At 61.1% G+C, this 16,315-nt stretch overlaps 2 long non-coding RNA genes across 4 annotated transcripts; both read left to right on the top strand.

The window, feature by feature from the left end:
- Positions 1 to 3,677: 3,677 nt before the first annotated feature.
- LOC137456999 (uncharacterized) lies at positions 3,678 to 6,029 on the top strand. Of its 2 annotated transcripts, XR_010991190.1 has the most exons (4): positions 3,678 to 3,992; positions 4,821 to 4,953; positions 5,056 to 5,223; positions 5,890 to 6,029. It is a non-coding gene; the product is annotated as an uncharacterized lncRNA (long non-coding RNA). The 2 variants fall into 2 exon arrangements; XR_010991189.1 differs by lacking the exon at positions 3,678 to 3,992 and having other exon boundaries at positions 4,726 to 4,953.
- Positions 6,030 to 12,275: 6,246 nt separating this feature from the next.
- Positions 12,276 to 14,517, top strand: LOC137457004 (uncharacterized). 2 transcript variants are annotated; one of them, XR_010991198.1, is made up of 5 exons: positions 12,276 to 13,002; positions 13,079 to 13,209; positions 13,333 to 13,574; positions 13,686 to 13,954; positions 14,235 to 14,514. It is a non-coding gene; the product is annotated as an uncharacterized lncRNA (long non-coding RNA). The 2 variants fall into 2 exon arrangements; XR_010991197.1 differs by lacking the exon at positions 12,276 to 13,002 and having other exon boundaries at positions 13,015 to 13,209; positions 14,235 to 14,517.
- Positions 14,518 to 16,315: the final 1,798 nt, after the last annotated feature.

The raw sequence follows: 16,315 nt of genomic DNA, 5'->3' as shown, positions 1-16,315 counted from the left end.
GGAGGTTGGACTCGAGGACCTCTGAGGCCTTTTCCAACCTCATTAATTCTCTTCCCATCCTATTTCATCTTCCCCTGGGTGGGAGGTTGGACCTGACGCTCCCCGAGGCCCGTCCCAGCCTGGTTCGTGCTGCTTCTGCGTGTTCAGGACAGGGATTCCCTGCTCAGTCTCTCTGCTCAGGGATTCCTCCTCTTCAGAGGTGTGAGAGAGGCTTCCCAGCCAGCCTGAACTATTTCCCCCTCTGCATTTGCCCCCCTGAACAGAAGCACAGGGGGGGAGATGCAGTCCTGTCCTGGCTGTTCTCGCCGGCATTGTGCTTCTCCCTGCCCACCCTGCCCCTTCCTGGGGGCTGCCTGCTCAGAGCTGACAGGTGAGGGGAAGCAGTTCCAGATCTTCCTCACGGCTGTTCCCTCCTTCCCTTCTTTCTGGAGGGAGGCAGTGAGGGGGAGGAGAGGCTCTGCAGATGAGGCACAGCAGTAGCAGAGGGCTATGGAGGGAGGAGAGCAGACTCCAGGGGCCTCCAGGTCAGAGCCGTGCGGTTAGCATCATAGCTCCTGCTCCATCACCACCACCACCACTTCTGCCCCCAGCCCAGCACCAGGGGCAAGGCCCTCACCAGCCAGGACACCACCCAGAGGAGCTCAGCCCCAGCAGGAAGCCCCAGCCAGCACCCCTGGATGGGATTGGGGCGGTCATCACCCCTGGCCCTGACAGCCAGGGGGCTGCCAGGACCCCAACCTTCTGTCACCACCACCATCACTCAGCGTGCACCAGAGACACTCACCAGGGATGCAAGGAGGATCCTCAGCCCAGGCAGGCTCATCCTAGGGGAGCTGCTCTTCCTGGGGGAGGGGATTAAATAGGGGAGTGGGTGGGAGGGGCCAGGTGGCCACACCTGGGGTGGGAGGAGACTCCAGCTGAGCCCAGGTGCCGATGGTTTGAGGGGATGAAGAGGGGAAGTGGGGCAGGTGAGGGACTTCAAGGGTGTCAGGGAGTGACAGGGCTGGGGGGCATGGAACAAAACCCAGAAGGGGGGAGGTTCCGATTGGATGCCAGGAGGAAGCTCTTCCCCATCAGGGTGGTGAGGCTCTGGCACAGGTTGCCCAGGGAGGTGGTGGTAGCCTCACCCATGGGCGATTTGGAGGCCAGGCTGGAGGTGGCTCTGGGCAGCCCGATCCAGGGTGAGGCATCCCTGCCCATGGCAGGGGGGTTGGAACTGGCCGATCCCTGAGGCCCCCTCCCCTCCCCTCCCCTCCCTTCCCCTCTTCTCCTCTCCCTTCCCCTTTCCTTCTCAGAGCCCAGGCCTGGACGCCTGGCAGGCTGCTGAGCAGCCCTGATGCCTGCAAGCCGCCGTCCGCTCCGGGGGGAAAGAGACGCTCTCGCTCTCCCTGGCCAAGGCTGGTTCTCTTTCTGGCTCACACAAGGACTCCACAGGTCAGGTGATGAGGTGAGATGGATCTGAGACACGTCGTGGAGCCACTTGTGTAAGCATCTTGAGTCTTGCCGAGAGGTTGTTGCTTGTTCCTGCAGAGAAAGGAGTGCTGGGTGTGTTGCGGTGCATCTTCCATCCAGCTGTGCTCTACAGTCTCTCTGGGACCGAGCGCCGGCTCTGTGCAGTGCCTCCGGGGGAGGGGTGAAGGGCACTGGGAGCGTAGGAAAGCAGAAAGGGTCCCAGGAGGGTTTCAGGACAAGGGAGAACAACAGGCTGCTGATACTGGAAGGATGGCCTGGTGATAAAAAAGAGCGGACTGCAGTACACAGCCTGAAGCGTGAGGCAGGGGGACGCTTGCCTCCCTGCTGGAGAAGATCAACCTGATACGGGATGAAGATAACGATGGAGCAAACTCAGAGAGCAGCAGTGGTGCAGGAGTGCCAGGGAAGTGCTCGGGCTGCTGGATTTCCCCTCTGTAAACTGCCTGTTCTGTACCAATAAATGATTCCTGCTGCAGCAATAAATGATTCCTGCTGCACCAGTAAATGATTCCTGCTGCACCAGTAAGTGATTCCTGCTGCACCAATAAGTGATTCCTGCTGCAGCAATAAATGATTCCTGCTGCACCAATAAATGATTCCTGCTGCACCAATAAATGATTCTTGCTGCACCAGTAAGTGATTCCTGCTGCACCAATAAATGATTCCTGCTGCACCAATAAATGATTCCTGCTGCACCAGTAAGTGATTCCTGCTGCACCAATAAATGATTCCTGCTGCACCAGTAAATGATTCCTGCTGCACCAATAAATGATTCCTGCTGCACCAATAAATGATTCTTGCTGCACCAGTAAGTGATTCCTGCTGCACCAGTAAGTGATTCCTGCTGCACCAATAAGTGATTCCTGCTGCAGCAATAAATGATTCCTGCTGCACCAATAAATGATTCCTGCTGCACCAGTAAGTGATTCCTGCTGCACCAATAAATGATTCCTGCTGCAGCAATAAATGATTCCTGCTGCACCAGTAAGTGATTCCTGCTGCACCAATAAGTGATTCCTGCTGCAGCAATAAATGATTCCTGCTGCACCAATAAATGATTCTTGCTGCACCAATAAATGATTCCTGTTGCAGCAATAAATGATTCCTGCTGCACCAATAAATGATTCCTGCTGCACTAGTAAGTGATTCCTGTTGCACCAATAAATGATTCCTGCTGCACCAGTAAATGATTCCTGCTGCACCAGTAAGTGATTCCTGCTGCACCAATAAATGATTCCTGCTGCACCAGGGGGGTCCCTGCATGCATTCCCACACGGGAGTCTCCTGTGCCTAGCAGGAGAAAACTCTGCTCTCTTTCTGCTCCATGTCAGTCTAGGAAGTAGCTTTCGGGGTAGCCTGTGGGGCACCGGAGCACCGCAGCAGGCCGCATGGCTTCAGGAGGATCCAAGTGCGGCTGCGTCTGAGGCACAAAGGCAGCAGCGAGGAACCTGCCTGCGGCCTCCGATGGAGGCCTCGGGCGGAGCATCGCTGCCCAGGGGTCCAACCCAAACTGGGTGTGAGAGACATCGACCTCTGGCACATTCCCCACTGTGGGGCAGCCACCAGCCGGCAGCACGGGGGCTGGAGTAGCTGCAGCTGTTTGTGGGGGACCCTTCCCTGCCCCCCTTCATTGCTGCAGCAGAGCTCCCCTTCGGGGGGAGAGGGGATGTGTACACAACTGACTAGGAAAGGACCGAGCTGCTGGCCGGGCAGTTTGCTTCACATTCTGCCTTTTGGGGGGAGAATCAAAGGGAGCGGGGGGATTCTGGGCGGACATGGGGCAGGGGGATGCTGCAGCAGAGGAGCAGGTGAGGGCTGGGGGCACCCCCCTAAACCGCTGACAAGTCTCGGAGGGGACCACAGAACATTTCACAGCGTCAGTGCCGTGAGAGGCGATGCGGAGCAGACCCTCTCCAGCTGGAGAGGGAGGAGTTGGAGCGACTGCTGTGTCACAAAACTTTGGAAACGACCCCCCGTCTCCCCTCTCTGTTTTAAAGGCTGTGAGAATCGTAATGAAGTCACACAGGGGCTTGAGCTATAAGCACAGCCTGCGGCCGTACCCATCATAAACAGAGGCTTTTACCTGCGCGCGGTGTAGGGTTTCGATTTAAATGCCAAAACATCCCGAACGGGGCCGGGCCGAGCTGCTGCCCACGCCCAGGGCAGTGCTCAGGGCCGCCCCCGCGTGCGTCACGGGCGGCACCGCCGCCGTGCCGCGGCGCGTGCCGCCCCGAGGGCGCTCAGCGCTGCAGCGAACCGCGCTGAACGCTTGAAATGCTGGAAAGTTGTTAGGGGGAGAAGGGAAAAGGGAGAGAGAGCCTGACTCGATCGCTGACATGGGTACAACTCCTGCGCCGCAGCGAGGCTCCAGTCCCGCCAGGGCGATAGCGTCGCGATCGTTGCCATGGGTTCAGCGCATGCGTCGCAGCGAGGGTTGTTCGCGCGCACGGGGCTGGCGGCTTTAAAACGGCGCTCACTGGCCCGCCGGGGCTATCGGGTTCCTGCTCGCTCCGTGCTAGGTGAGTGCCTGCCTCCACAGTTCTCCGGGGCTTTCCTCTGGCAGCTGCAGGACCGCACTCTGGCTTTGCTTGCAGGGGGGTTCCCGGAGCCGAGCCGGGACCGTTTGGGAGCCGTGACGGGGCAGGGGACTCGCGCACTACCGGCCGGGGCTGGGGCCGGGGCGAGCGGGCGGGCGGGCCGGCCGGGGCGAGCGAGCGAGCGGGCGGGCGGGCCGGGGCGAGCGAGCGAGCGGGCGGGCGGGCCGGGGCGAGCGAGCGAGCGGGCGGGCGGGCCGGGGCGAGCGAGCGAGCGGGCGGGCGGGCCGGGGCGAGCGAGCGAGCGGGCGGGCGGGCCGGGGCGAGCGAGCGAGCGGGCGGGCGGGCCGGGGCGAGCGAGCGAGCGGGCGGGCGGGCCGGGGCGAGCGAGCGAGCGGGCGGGCGGGCCGGGGCGAGCGAGCGGGCGGGCGGGCCGGGGCGAGCGAGCGGGCGGGCGGGCCGGGGCGAGCGAGCGAGCGGGCGGGCGGGCCGGGGCGAGCGAGCGAGCGGGCGGGCGGGCGGGCCGGGGCGAGCGAGCGGGCGGGCGGGCCGGGGCGAGCGAGCGAGCGGGCGGGCGGGCCGGGGCGAGCGAGCGAGCGGGCGGGCGGGCCGGGGCGAGCGAGCGAGCGGGCGGGCGGGCCGGGGCGAGCGAGCGAGCGGGCGGGCGGGCCGGGGCGAGCGAGCGGGAGGGCCGGGGCGAGCAGCAGTCAGGAAGAGTCAGGAGGGGTCTTCTCCCGGTAACAGTAAGTGCTCTTCTAGCGTGGCACCTGTCGTCTTTGTGTTCCTCCCCGTAACTCCAAATTCCCTTCCTAGTGTTCTCACTGCCTTTCCAAGTCTCCCAGTAACTCCCCCACAGCTCTGCGAGTTAAATGAATGCCAGAGAAAAATGAGATGCCTGTGCAGTGTTTTTCTAGGGTGCAGGGAAACCTACTCACAGCTTTACAACGTGAGTAACTGAGAGCTAAGCTTTGCTTTTTGCTCCACTCCTTACCGTTTGACTCTTTGCTTTCTACTTGGTCGACCAAGCAAGGCTGATGTCACTTCACAGTCGCTACCCCGTTGGTGCCTGCCTGCGAGTGCCAGGACCCTTCCCGGAACCACAGGACAGAAGGAGGGTTTGTCTCTCTCGCGGTGCCCTGAGCAGGAGTCGTACCAACACAGGCTCAGAAAGCTGAAACCATCGAAAGATTTAATTAGAGAGCAACAGGCATTAGAGGTTGGTTGATGGCCAGGGAGAAATGCACCGACTGCAAGGCAATGGGGGCGTAGTAAATCCTGGGGAACAGGGAACACGCTCGGAGACGCAGAGCCACGCAACAGCTCTCACAGAGAGGCGCAGCAAAAACTCAGCTGCGTCCCGAAGGCGCAAACCCTACCAAGAAGGGCGTCCGTGGGTCGGGGCTATCAGAAGCAGGGCAGCCCCTCAGCTGTCTCTGTCTTTCCTACCGCGATGCCACGTGGGGGTGGGCGATTGTGGGGGGGTTACAGACCATTGCAAAAACAGGGCGGAGGGCTTGCCAGCGCCGGGCAAACCAACCCCAGGGGCGGCTGCTGCCAAGAGGCCTGGTCACACCTAGCGGAGCATGTTGGAAACTGGGGACATTCAGCGTATCCCACAGCAGAATGTGACTCCGGCTGAGAGAGGATGAACTCAGAGGGGGCAACACACATCAATGCATTATAGTCACTGTGCGAATAGTTAGAAGTCGGTCTAACCTCTTTCCCTCCTGGCTTAACACCAGCCTGGCGTCCAGGACTCAACATACGCACTGCACAGCAACCCACAGAGCTCCTGGGTCATCCCACCTGTACTTGTTCCTGCTGTCCCTGCAGCAATGGGCTGTTTCTGATTTTTTTTTTTTTTCCTCTTTTCCTTTCAAAGTCAGACTGATTCCTGATTCTTCTCCACATCCCTGCCCAGTTCCAGCACCAGAGAGACTGCCCTGAGAGAGAACGAGCCGGGATAACCAGGGACTTGCCTCGAGGAGTCGAATACCACGTGCCAAGAGTGGATGACAGGGCTGTGACAAGGGAGCGGGAGGGGAATGGAGGGGTGGCTTGTGGCGGGTGAACGCCCATTCTGAAGACAGGGTGGAGGGCTTGCGAGTGTTCTACTAAACTCTCTGCTTCCCAGCTGACTCCAAATTATTTCTTGCTGGATTTGGTCCTTTCCTTTTTTTTTTTCCCCCCTCTGTTGGGAGGGAGGAGGGGGGGGAGCAGGAGAGAGATTCTCAGCCTCGACACCATCCAAGCTCTGAGCTCCCAGGTAAGGGTCAAATCGCTGCAGCGACGACACAGCCGAGGAGCGGGCGAGTGAGGGGCGGGGGCAGCCTCTCCCAAACGCTGCCGGCGGACTGCTTGCCCGAACGTTCCCGGAGGGGACGGAAACCCATGACAAAACGTAAGTATTAGCGTGAGGTATTGTAGCGGAGGAAAAGCCATGCTGTTCCTCCAGAGGTTGCAGAGCAGTAGTAACGTGTACGCCAAAAGGTTTCCAATGGCCCTGAGCGGCAAATTAAAACCGCACAACACACACAAAGGAGACCCCACTGGTTTTATATTCAGTTGTTTAATTTGAATGGAAAGGCCTCTGAAGAGAGGCCAGCTGAGTCGCTCCCCACGCACCCGGAGGAGATGCCCCCCCTGACCGGTCAGCGTCCCCCCCCACTTCAGGGGGTTTGTGGGCATCTATGGTGGGTGTGGGGGGTATCAAAGAGGAATTCAGGGACATGTGGGAGCCAATGGAGGGTCACCTGGGGGCACTTCAGTTGGATGGTTAGGGTTAGTTGGGGGGGGGGAGTGGGGGCTGGCTTGCTGGCAGCCTCTGGTGTGTGTGGGGGGTTGGCCAGCTTGGCAGCGGCGGCCTCTGTTATTGGGCGGGGGGGTTGGCTGGCTTGGCGGCGGCAGCAGCGACTGTTGTTGGTTGGGGGGTTGGCCGGCTTGGCAGCGGCGGCTTCTGTTGGGTGGGGGGGCGGGATGCGTGGCTGGCTTGGCCACAGCCTTTGTTGTTGGGTGGGGGGTGTTGGCTGGTTTGGTGGCAGCCCATGTTTTTGGGTGTGTGTGGGGGGGTGGCTGGCTTTTTGGCGGCAGCTTCTGTTATTGGTTGGGGCGTGGGGGGGGGGGGGCTTGGCCTGGCAGTGGCCTCTGTTATTGGTTGGGGGGGTGGGATGCGTGGCTGGTTTGGCGGTGGCCTCTGTTATTGGGTGGGGATGGGGGGGTCGCTGGCTTGGCGGCGTCACCCTCCATTTTTTGGGGGGGTTGGGGGGTGGCTGGCTGCAGCAGCTTCTGTTGCTGGGGGGTATGGGGGGATTCGCTGGTGCGGCGGTGGCCTCTGTTTTTTTGGGGGCTTTGGGGGCGCCTGGCTTGGGGGCGGCAGCTTCTCTTGCTGGGGTGGGGGGGTTGACTGGCTTGGCGGCAGCGGCTTATGTGGTTGGTTGGGGAGGGTGGCTGGCTTTTTGGCGGCGGTCTATGTTGGTGTTGGGTGGGTGGGGGGGTGGCTGGCTTGGTGGTGGCAGTGTCTGTTGTTGGTTGGGGGGTTGGCTGGCATGGCAGTGGCAGCCTCTGTTGGGTGGGGGGTGGGATGTGTGGCTGCCTCGGCAGCGGCCTCTGTTGTGTGTGTGGGGTAGGGGTGGTGGCTGGTTTGGCGGCAGCCCATGTTTTTGGGTGTGGGGGTGTGGCTGGCTTTTTGGCGGTGGCCTCTGTTATTGGGTGGGGGTAGGCTTGGTGGCAGCGCCCTCTGGTTTTTGGGGGGGTTAGGGGGTGGCCGGCTTGGTGGCGGCAGCTTCTGTTGCAGGGCTGGGGGGTGGCTGGCTTGGCAGCGGCGGCCTCTGTTGTGACTGGGGTGGGTGGGATGCGTGGCTGGCTTGTCAGCCGCCTCTGTGTTTTGGGGGGTGTGGGGGGTGGCCAGCTTGGCGAAGGCAGCTTCTGTTGCTGGGGTGGGATGCGTCGCTGGCTTGGCGGCAGCTTCTGTTGCTGGGGGGCATGGGGTGGTTGCTTGTCTTGGCGGCGGCCTATGTGGCTAGGTGGGGGGGCTGTGGCTGGCTTGGTGGCGGCCTCTGTAGTTTGGGGGGGTTGAGGGGTGGCTGGCGCGGCAGCGGCAGCTTCTGTTGCTGGGGGGCATGAGGGGATTTGCTGGCTTGGCGGCAGCGTCCTCTGTGGTTGGGGGGGTGGCTGGCTTTTTGGCGGCGGCCTCTGTTGGCGTTGGGTGGGTGGGGGGGTGGCTGGCTTTGCAGCAACGGCCTCTGTTATGGGGTGGTGGGCAGGCTGCCTTGGCGGCGGCAGTGTCTTGTTGGTTGGGGGTTTGGCTGGCTTGGCAGCGGCAGCCTCTGTTGGGCGGGGGGTGGGATGCGTGGCTGCCTTGGCAGCGGCCTCTGTTGTTGGGTGGGGGGTAGGAGTGTTGGCTGGTTTGGTGGCAGCCCATGTGTTTGGGTGTGTGTGGGGTGGCTGGCTTTTTGGCGGGGGCCTCTGTTACTGGGTGGGCTGTGGGGGGGGGCTGGCTTGGCTTGGTGGCTGTGGCCTTTGTGGTTGGGGGGGGGCTGGCTTGGCGGCGGTGGCCTGTGTTGGGAGGGGGGGGGGACTGGCTTGGTGGCAGCGGCCTCTGTTGTGACTGGGGTGGGTGGGATGCGTGGCTGGTTTGGCGGCGGCCTCTGTTATTGGGTGGGGGTTGGGGGGGTGGCTGGCATGGTGGCGGCGCCCTCTGTGGTTTAGGGGGGTTGGGGGGGTGGCTGGCGCGGCGGCGGCAGCTTCTGTTGCTGGGGGGCATGAGGGGATTTGCTGGCTTGGCGGCAGCGTCCTCTGTGGTTGGGGGGGTGGCTGGCTTTTTGGCGGCGGCCTCTGTTGGCGTTGGGTGGGTGGGGGGGGTGGCTGGCTTGGCAGCGACGGCCTCTGTTATGGGGTGGTGGGCAGGCTGCCTTGGCGGCGGCAGCGTCTGTTGTTGGTTGGGGGTTTGGCTGGCTTGGCAGCGGCGGCCTCTGTTGGGTGGGGGGTGGGATGCGTGGCTGCCTTGGCAGCGGCCTCTGTTGTTGGGTGGGGGGTAGGGGTGTTGGCTGGTTTGGTGGCAGCCCATGTTTTTGGGTGTGTGTGGGGTGGCTGGCTTTTTGGCGGTTGCCTCTGTTACTGGGTGGGCCGTGGGGGGGTGCTGGCTTGGCTTGGTGGCGGTGGCCTCTGTTGTGACTGGGGTGGGTGGGTGGGATGTGTGGCTGGTTTGGCGGCGGCCATTGTTATTGGGTGGGAGTTTGGGGGGCAGGCTTGGTGGCAGCGCCCTCTGTTTTTTGGGGGGGTTAGTGGGTGGCCGGCTTGGCGGCGGCAGCTTCTGTTCCTGGGGGGTGTGGGGCAATTTGCTGGCTTGGTGGCAGCGGCCTCTGTTTTTTGGGGGGGTTAGGGGATGGCCGGCTTGGTGGCGGCAGCTTCTGTTGCGGGGCTGGGGGGTGGCTGGCTTGGCAGCAGCGGCCTCTGTTGTGACTGGGGTGGGTGGGATGCGTGGCTGGCTTGTCAGTGGCCTCTGTTTTTTGGGGGGGGTGGGGGGTGGCCAGCTTGGCGACGGCAGCTTCTGTTGCTGGGGGGCATGGGGTGGTTGCTTGTCTTGGCGGCGGCCTGTGTGGCTGGGTGGGGGGGCTGTGTCTGGCTTGGTGGCGGCGGCCTCTGCTGTGACTGGGGTGGGTGGGATGCGTGGCTGGTTTGGTGGCAGCCTCTGTTATTGGGTGGGGGTTGGGGGGGTGGCTGGCGTGGTAGCAGCGCCCTCTGTGGTTTGGGGGGGTTGAGGGGTGGCTGGTGCAGCAGCGGCAGCTTCTGTTGCTGGGGTGGTGTGGGGGTTGGCTGGCTTGGTGGCAGCGGCCTATGTGGTTGGTTGGGGGGGTGGCTGGCTTTTTGGCGGCGGCCTCTGTTGGTTGTGGGTGGGTAGGGGGGTGGCTGGCTTTTTGGCAGTGGCCTCTGTTACTGGGTGGGCCGTGGGGGGGGGCTGGCTTGGCTTGGCGGCGGCCCCTGTTATTGGGTGGGGGTGTGGAGGAGTGGGGGGGTGTCTGTCTTGGCGGCGGCGGCCTATGTGGTTGGGTGGGGGGGCTGTGGCTGACTTGGTGGCGGCGGCCTCTGTGTTTTGGGGGGCTTGGGGGCTGCCTGGCTTGGCAGCATCCGCTTCTGTTGCTGGGGTGGGGGGGTTGGCTGGCTTGGCGGCAGCTTCTGTTGCTGGGGGGCATGAGGGGATTTGCTGGCTTGGCGGCAGCGTCCTCTGTGGTTGGGGGGGGTGGCTGGCTTTTTGGCGGCAGCCTCTGTCGGTGTTGGGTGGGTGGGGGGGTGGCTGGCTTTGCAGTGACGGCCTCTGTTATGGAGTGGTGGGCCGGCTGCCTTGGCGGCGGCAGCGTCTGTTGCTGGTTGGGGGTTTGGCTGGCTTGGCAGCCGCGGCCTCTGTTGTTGGGTACGGGGTAGGGGTGTTGGCTGGTTTGGTGGCAGCCCATGTTTTTGGGTGTGTGTGGGGTGGCTGGCTTTTTGGCGGCGGCCTCTGTTACTGGGTGGGCCGTGGGGGGGTGCTGGCTTGGCTTGGTGGCTGTGCCCTCTGTGGTTGGGGGGGGGGGCTGGCTTGGCGGTGGTGGCCTGTGTTGGGTGTGGGGGGACTGGCTTGGTGGCGGCGGCCTCTGTGACTGGGGTGGGTGGGATGCGTGGCTGGTTTGGCGGCGGCCTCTGTTATTGGGTGGGGGGTTGGGGGGGTGGCTGGCGTGGTGGTGGCGCCCTCTGGTTTTTGGGGGGGTTAGTGGATGGCCGGCTTGGCGGCGGCAGCTTCTGTTGCTGGGGGGTGTGGGGCAATTTGCTGGCTTGGTGGCAGCGGCCTGTTTTTTGGGGGGGTTAGGGGATGGCTGGCTTGGTGGCAGCAGCTTCTGTTGCTGGGGTGGGATGCGTCGCTGGCTTGGCGGCACCTTCTGTTGCTGGGGGGTATGGGGTCATTGCTTGTCTTGGCGGCGGCCTATGTGGCTGGGTGGGGGGGCTGTGGCTGGCGCGGCGGTGGCCTCTGTTGTGACTGGGGTGGGTGGGATGCGTGGCTGGTTTGGTGTCAGCATCTGTTATTGGGTGGGGGTTGGGGGGGTGGCTGGCGTGGCGGTGCCCTCTGTGGTTTGGGGGGGTTGAGGGGTGGCTGGTGCGGCAGCGGCAGCTTCTGTTGCTGGGGTGGGGGGGGGGTTGGCTGGCTTGGCGGCAGCAGCCTCTGTGGTTGGTTGGGGGGGTGGCTGGCTTTTTGGCGGTGGCCTCTGTTGGTTGTGGGTGGGTAGGGGGGTGGCTGGCTTTTTGGCAGTGGCCTCTGTTACTGGGTGGGCCGTGGGGTGGGGGCTGGCTTGGCTTGGCGGCGGCCCCTGTTATTGGGTGGTGGAGTGGGGGGGTGGCTGGCTTGGCGGTGGTGGCCTCTGTTATTGGGTGGGAGGGGTGGGATGCGTGGCTGGTTTGGCGGCAGCCTCTGTTATTGGGTGGGGGAGTGGGGGGTTGGCTGTCTTGGCGGCGGCGGCCTATGTGGTTGGGGGTGGTGGCTGGCTTTTTGGCGGCGGCCTCTGTTGGCGTTGGGTGGGTGGGGGGGTGGCTGGCTTGGCAGCAGCGGCCTCTGTTATGGGGTGGTGGGCTGGCTGCCTGGCGGCAGCAGCATTTTTTGTTGGTTGGGGGTTTGGCTGGCTTGGCAGCAGCGGCCTCTGTTGGGCGGGGAGTGGGATGCGTGGCTGCCTTGGCAGCAGCCTCTGTTGTTGGGTGGGGGATAGGGGGTGGTGGCTGATTTGGCAGCAGCCCATGTTTTTGGGTGTGTGGGGGGTGGCTGGCTTTTTGGCAGCGGCCTCTGTTACTGGGTGGGCCGTGGGGGGGGGCTGGCTTGGCTTGGCGGCGGTGGCCTCTGTGGTTGGGGGGGGCTGGCTTGGCGGCGGTGGCCTCTGTGGTTGGGGGGGGGGCTGGCTTGGCGGCGGTGGCCTGTGTTGGGAGGGGGGGGGGGACTGGCTTGGTGGCGGCGGCCTCTGTTGTGACTGCGGTGGGTGGGATGCGTGGCTGGTTTGGCGGCGGCCTCTGTTATTGGGTGGGGGTTGGGGGTGGCTGGCTTGGTGGTGGCGCCCTCTGTGGTTTGGGGGGGGGTTGGGGGGTGGCCGGCTTGGTGGCGGCAGCTTCTGTTGCTGGCGTGGGGGTTTGGCTGGCTTGGCGGCAGCTTCTGTTGCTGGGGGGGGGGGGTGGGGGGGTTGCTTGTCTTGCCGGCGGCCTATGTGTTTGGGTGGGTGGGGGGGCTGGCTTGGCGGCGGCCTCAGTTTGTGGGGCGTGGCTTGGTGGCGGTGGCCTCAGTTGGATCCAACTGAAAGGTCCTTTTGGAGCCCCTCCAGAGCCTCCCCATATACCTCTCTGTGTGCCCGAATTCCCCTTTGATACCCCCAGATCCACCTTAGATGCTAGCAGGCCCCTTAAGAGCGGGGGCAGCACTGACCAGGTAGGGGATTCTCACCCCTGTGTGTGGGGGGAGGCTTCGCTGGGCTCTCCTCAGAGGTTACTTCCATTCAAATTAAAGAGACCAAAACCCAAAGAAACCTCAGGACAAAGAATAAAGGCAAAAGAAACAAAGGATCCCCCCCCAACACACACTGAGGAGGGTTCCCCCTCTTTAATTCCTTGAGACCCATTTCGTAGTTCTGTTTTCAAACTGCTTTGCTCTGCTTGCAATCGGCTTCTACCTGCTAGCAGCCTTTGCGTGTAACGGAAGAGACGCAGCGGGGCTGAGTTCAGAGCCTTGTTACCTGGCACTTAGTGCCAGTCCTGACTACCTATATGAACAGGAGAGATTGGCAGTCTTAGGGCGAGTCGGCTCGGCTCTCTGTGAAGCCGGAGGATTTCCTTCCCCCGAACAGACGGCGGCTCCGCCCAGCCGGGCTGCCTCTCACCAGGCGCGCCGGGGCTCGGCTCCCCCGGGCGCCAGCCGGCTCCGCCGAGGTCTGCTCTCAGCTCGTCTTCCTTTAGCTTCCGTGGGTTCCCTTCGTCCGGCTGAGCTCCGCACCAGGTTAGTGCCAGCCTCTGTCGCTGTCCGCGGTTCCCATGTAGGTGCTCTGAAGGTTCGATACGCCTGAATGTTCTAGGAGGGGATTAAAAGCCCTAAGACTTCACATAAGTCGCTGGTAAGAAAAGGAGGAAAACTATCTGCAGAAACCAGGAAAACGTGCAGCAGACTTCTGGGAAATAGTCCAACCTCCTCTTTCACAGAAGTAAGGTGAGTTTGTGAAACCGCTCGGCTCCAAGACCTTTAGAGAGATCCCACAGCCGTCCAGGGCTGTAGCGAGCCCTATAGAACTCCGGCAGTTACCCGAGCCGTGGCGTTCGTCTTTTCCCCCAGATCGGTTTCCGAGGACCGCGGCGGGACCCCTCTCCGTCGGGCCGCGGGGCCCGCCGAGGCGCAGGACCTCTCCGGGCGCCCCCTTAGAGGCTTCTCAGGCAGAGCTCTTTTAACTCAGTCAGATCACCCCAGGAAGAGACAAGAGCCTTCAGGCAGGAAAAGGACTGCTGGCAAGGGAAAGGGGTAACGTGTAAGCCCTAAGGGGGCGTCCCACAAGGGAGAAAGGCAAATCGCTGCCACAGGTAAGAGCCCTCGGGGTGGAACCAGGGGGTTCCACTAAGCATTCCAATGGGGGAGACTGCAAAGGTTTTCATATAGCAATTGACCCTCTTCTTTACTATCCATGTAAACAGGAAAGTTTCAGTTTTAGGGTGAGTCGGCATAGCGCTTTCAGCGAAGGAAAAGATTTTTCCTCGCCTCAGCCGGCGGCGACTCAAACTCCCTGCGGCAGCTCACCCGCGGGGCCCCCCGAGACGAGGAGAGGCGAACCGAGGCGAACGGAACCGGACGGAACCGGCGCGGGGCTCCCCGAGGCGAGGCGGAAGGAACCGGCACGTTGGGGGCTTGGCGGGGCTCAGCTCCTCGCTCAGATTCTTCCCGGTTTCCTCGGGCTCCCTTCCAGGTAAGCGCCAGCCTCTGCCGCTCTCGGGGGTTCTTACGTAGCAGCTCGTTTGAAACGCTTGCACGTTCTCGGAGGGGATTAAAATCCCTAAGAGGCCAGCTAACCCTGACACCCCTCTCTTGCAACTTCATAGCTCTGCTGTTTAACTAGGCGCAGCAGTCTGGTATTAATTTGTCTGAAAAGAGGCTTTGAAATGCGCTGCATGGGGTTCTGAAAGACGTAAACTTACAGTGCATATCTCTAGTACACAACAGCTCACGGATTTTCCTTTGCGTTGTAGGGTTTTTGAACACTCACCGGTTTCGGCGTCGGGTTGGTTTTTCTCGGAACGGAAAACCTGCCGAGCGGAGGCCGGCGGGGCGCTTCCCACGCGCGGCGGCAAGAGACGCCCCCCCGACCGCTCAGCGTAAGTCCGCCGCTTTCAATCGATTCCCCTTTGGTAGGTACGTTGCCAAAATTGGCTTTGCTCTACGCGCAAATCGCTTTTCCGTTCCGGCATCACTTGCATCTCAGAGAGGAGATCCGGTGGGGGGGGGTAACTTCAGAGCCTCTTTACCGTCGCAATGAATACCATTCCTGAATATCTCTATAGAGAGGAGAGGATTGTAGTTGGATTTATAGTCTCTGGGCGAGTCGCCTCGGCGCTCTCAGGCAAACGAGAGGGTTTTCTTCCCCTAAAAGGGCGGCTCGGCGGCGCGGCTCGGCTCGGCGGCGCGGCTCGGCTCGGCGGCGCGGCTCGGCTCGGCGGCGCGGCTCGGCTCGGCGGCGCGGCTCGGCTCGGCGGCGCGGCTCGGCGGCGCGGCTCGGCGGCTCGGCTCGGCGGCTCGGCTCGGCGGCTGCGAAGTATCTACTTAGCAATCTATCCCATTCTTTCCTGTCGATGTAAACAGTTGTTTTATTTTTTCAGTCGGTTTTCAGTCGTAGGGTATGTGTTGCGCAATCGGCGGGCGAGGGGGAAAACGGTTCCTATCGGCATGTAAACTAAGCAGCCAAAAAATCCCAGATGACGTAAAAAAGCCCAAAGCAAAGCGACGACCCTCGCGGCACAAAGGAAGACCCCCTGTTCCTGAGCAATCGTTACACATTTCACAGATGTTTTCAAGCCGTGCGTTACCGTATTTGGAATTCGTTTTTACATTACGGAAGCCTTGGTATTTAACAGGACAGATCCAACGGGGGCAATTGCAAAGCTTCTTATGTAGCAATTGGTAATACTCTTGACTATCCACAGAAAAAGCAGGTATTTTTAGCAGGATTTTCTGTTGACGAAACGACGCGGGGCTCTCTGAAACGAAAAGACGAAACGTTGCAATGCTGGCCTGAAATGAAATGGTGTGGGGCTCCCTGAAATCAGACCAGGTGAAATGGTGCAATGCTGGCCTGAAAAGAAGTGGTGTGGGGCTCTCTGAAATGAGACCAGGTGAAATGGAGCAATGCTGGCCTGAAATGAACTGGTTGTGGGGGCTCTCTGGACTGACAAGAGGTGAAATGTTGCAATGCTGGCCTGAAATGAAGTGGTGTGGGGACCCTCTGAAATGACAAGAGGTGAAATGGTGCAATGCTGGCCTGAAATGAAACGATGTGGGGGCTCTCTGAAATGAGACCAGGTGAAATGGTGCAATGCTGGCCTGAAATGAACTGGTGTGGGGCTCTCTGAAATGAGACCAGGTGAAATGGTGCAATGCTGGCCTGAAATGAAACAGTATGTGGGCTCTCTGAAATGAGACCAGGTGAAATGGTGCAATGCTGGCCTGAAATGAAATGGACTGGGGGCTCTCTGAAATGAAATGATCAAATGGTGCAATGCTGGCCAGAATTGAAATGGTGTGGGGGCTCTCTGAAATGAGACCAGGTGAAATGGTGCAATGCTGGCCTGAAATGAAACGGTGTAGGGGCTCTCTGAAATGAGACCAGGTGAAATGGTGCAATGCTGGCCAGAAATGAAATGGACTGGGGGCTCTCTGAAATGAAATGATCAAATGGTGCAATGCAGGCCTGAAATGAAACGGTATGGGGGCTCTCTGAAATGAGACCAGGTGAAATGGTGCAATGCTGGCCAGAAATGAAACGGAGTGGGGCTCTCTGAAATGAAATGATCAAATGGTGCAATGCTGGCCAGAAATGAAACGGTATGGGGGCTCTCTAAAATGAAATGATCAAATGGTGCAATGCTGGCCTGAAATGAAACGGTATGGGGCCTCTCTGAAATGAAATGATCAAATGGTGCAATGCTGGCCTGAAATGAAATGATCAAATGGTGCAATGCTGGCCAGAATTGAAATGGAGTGTGGGCTCTCTGAAATGAAATGATCAAATGGTGCAATGCTGGCCAGAACTGAAATGGACTGGGGGTTCTCTGAA

This window comes from Melanerpes formicivorus, unplaced genomic scaffold (assembly GCF_026170545.1).
Source record: "Melanerpes formicivorus ecotype bairdi unplaced genomic scaffold, bMelFor1.0.p_v2 SCAF_155, whole genome shotgun sequence".
Classification (NCBI taxonomy): domain Eukaryota; kingdom Metazoa; phylum Chordata; class Aves; order Piciformes; family Picidae; genus Melanerpes; species Melanerpes formicivorus.
Note: the sequence above shows the minus strand (reverse complement) of the source record. Positions and strands in the feature narration are given on the sequence as shown.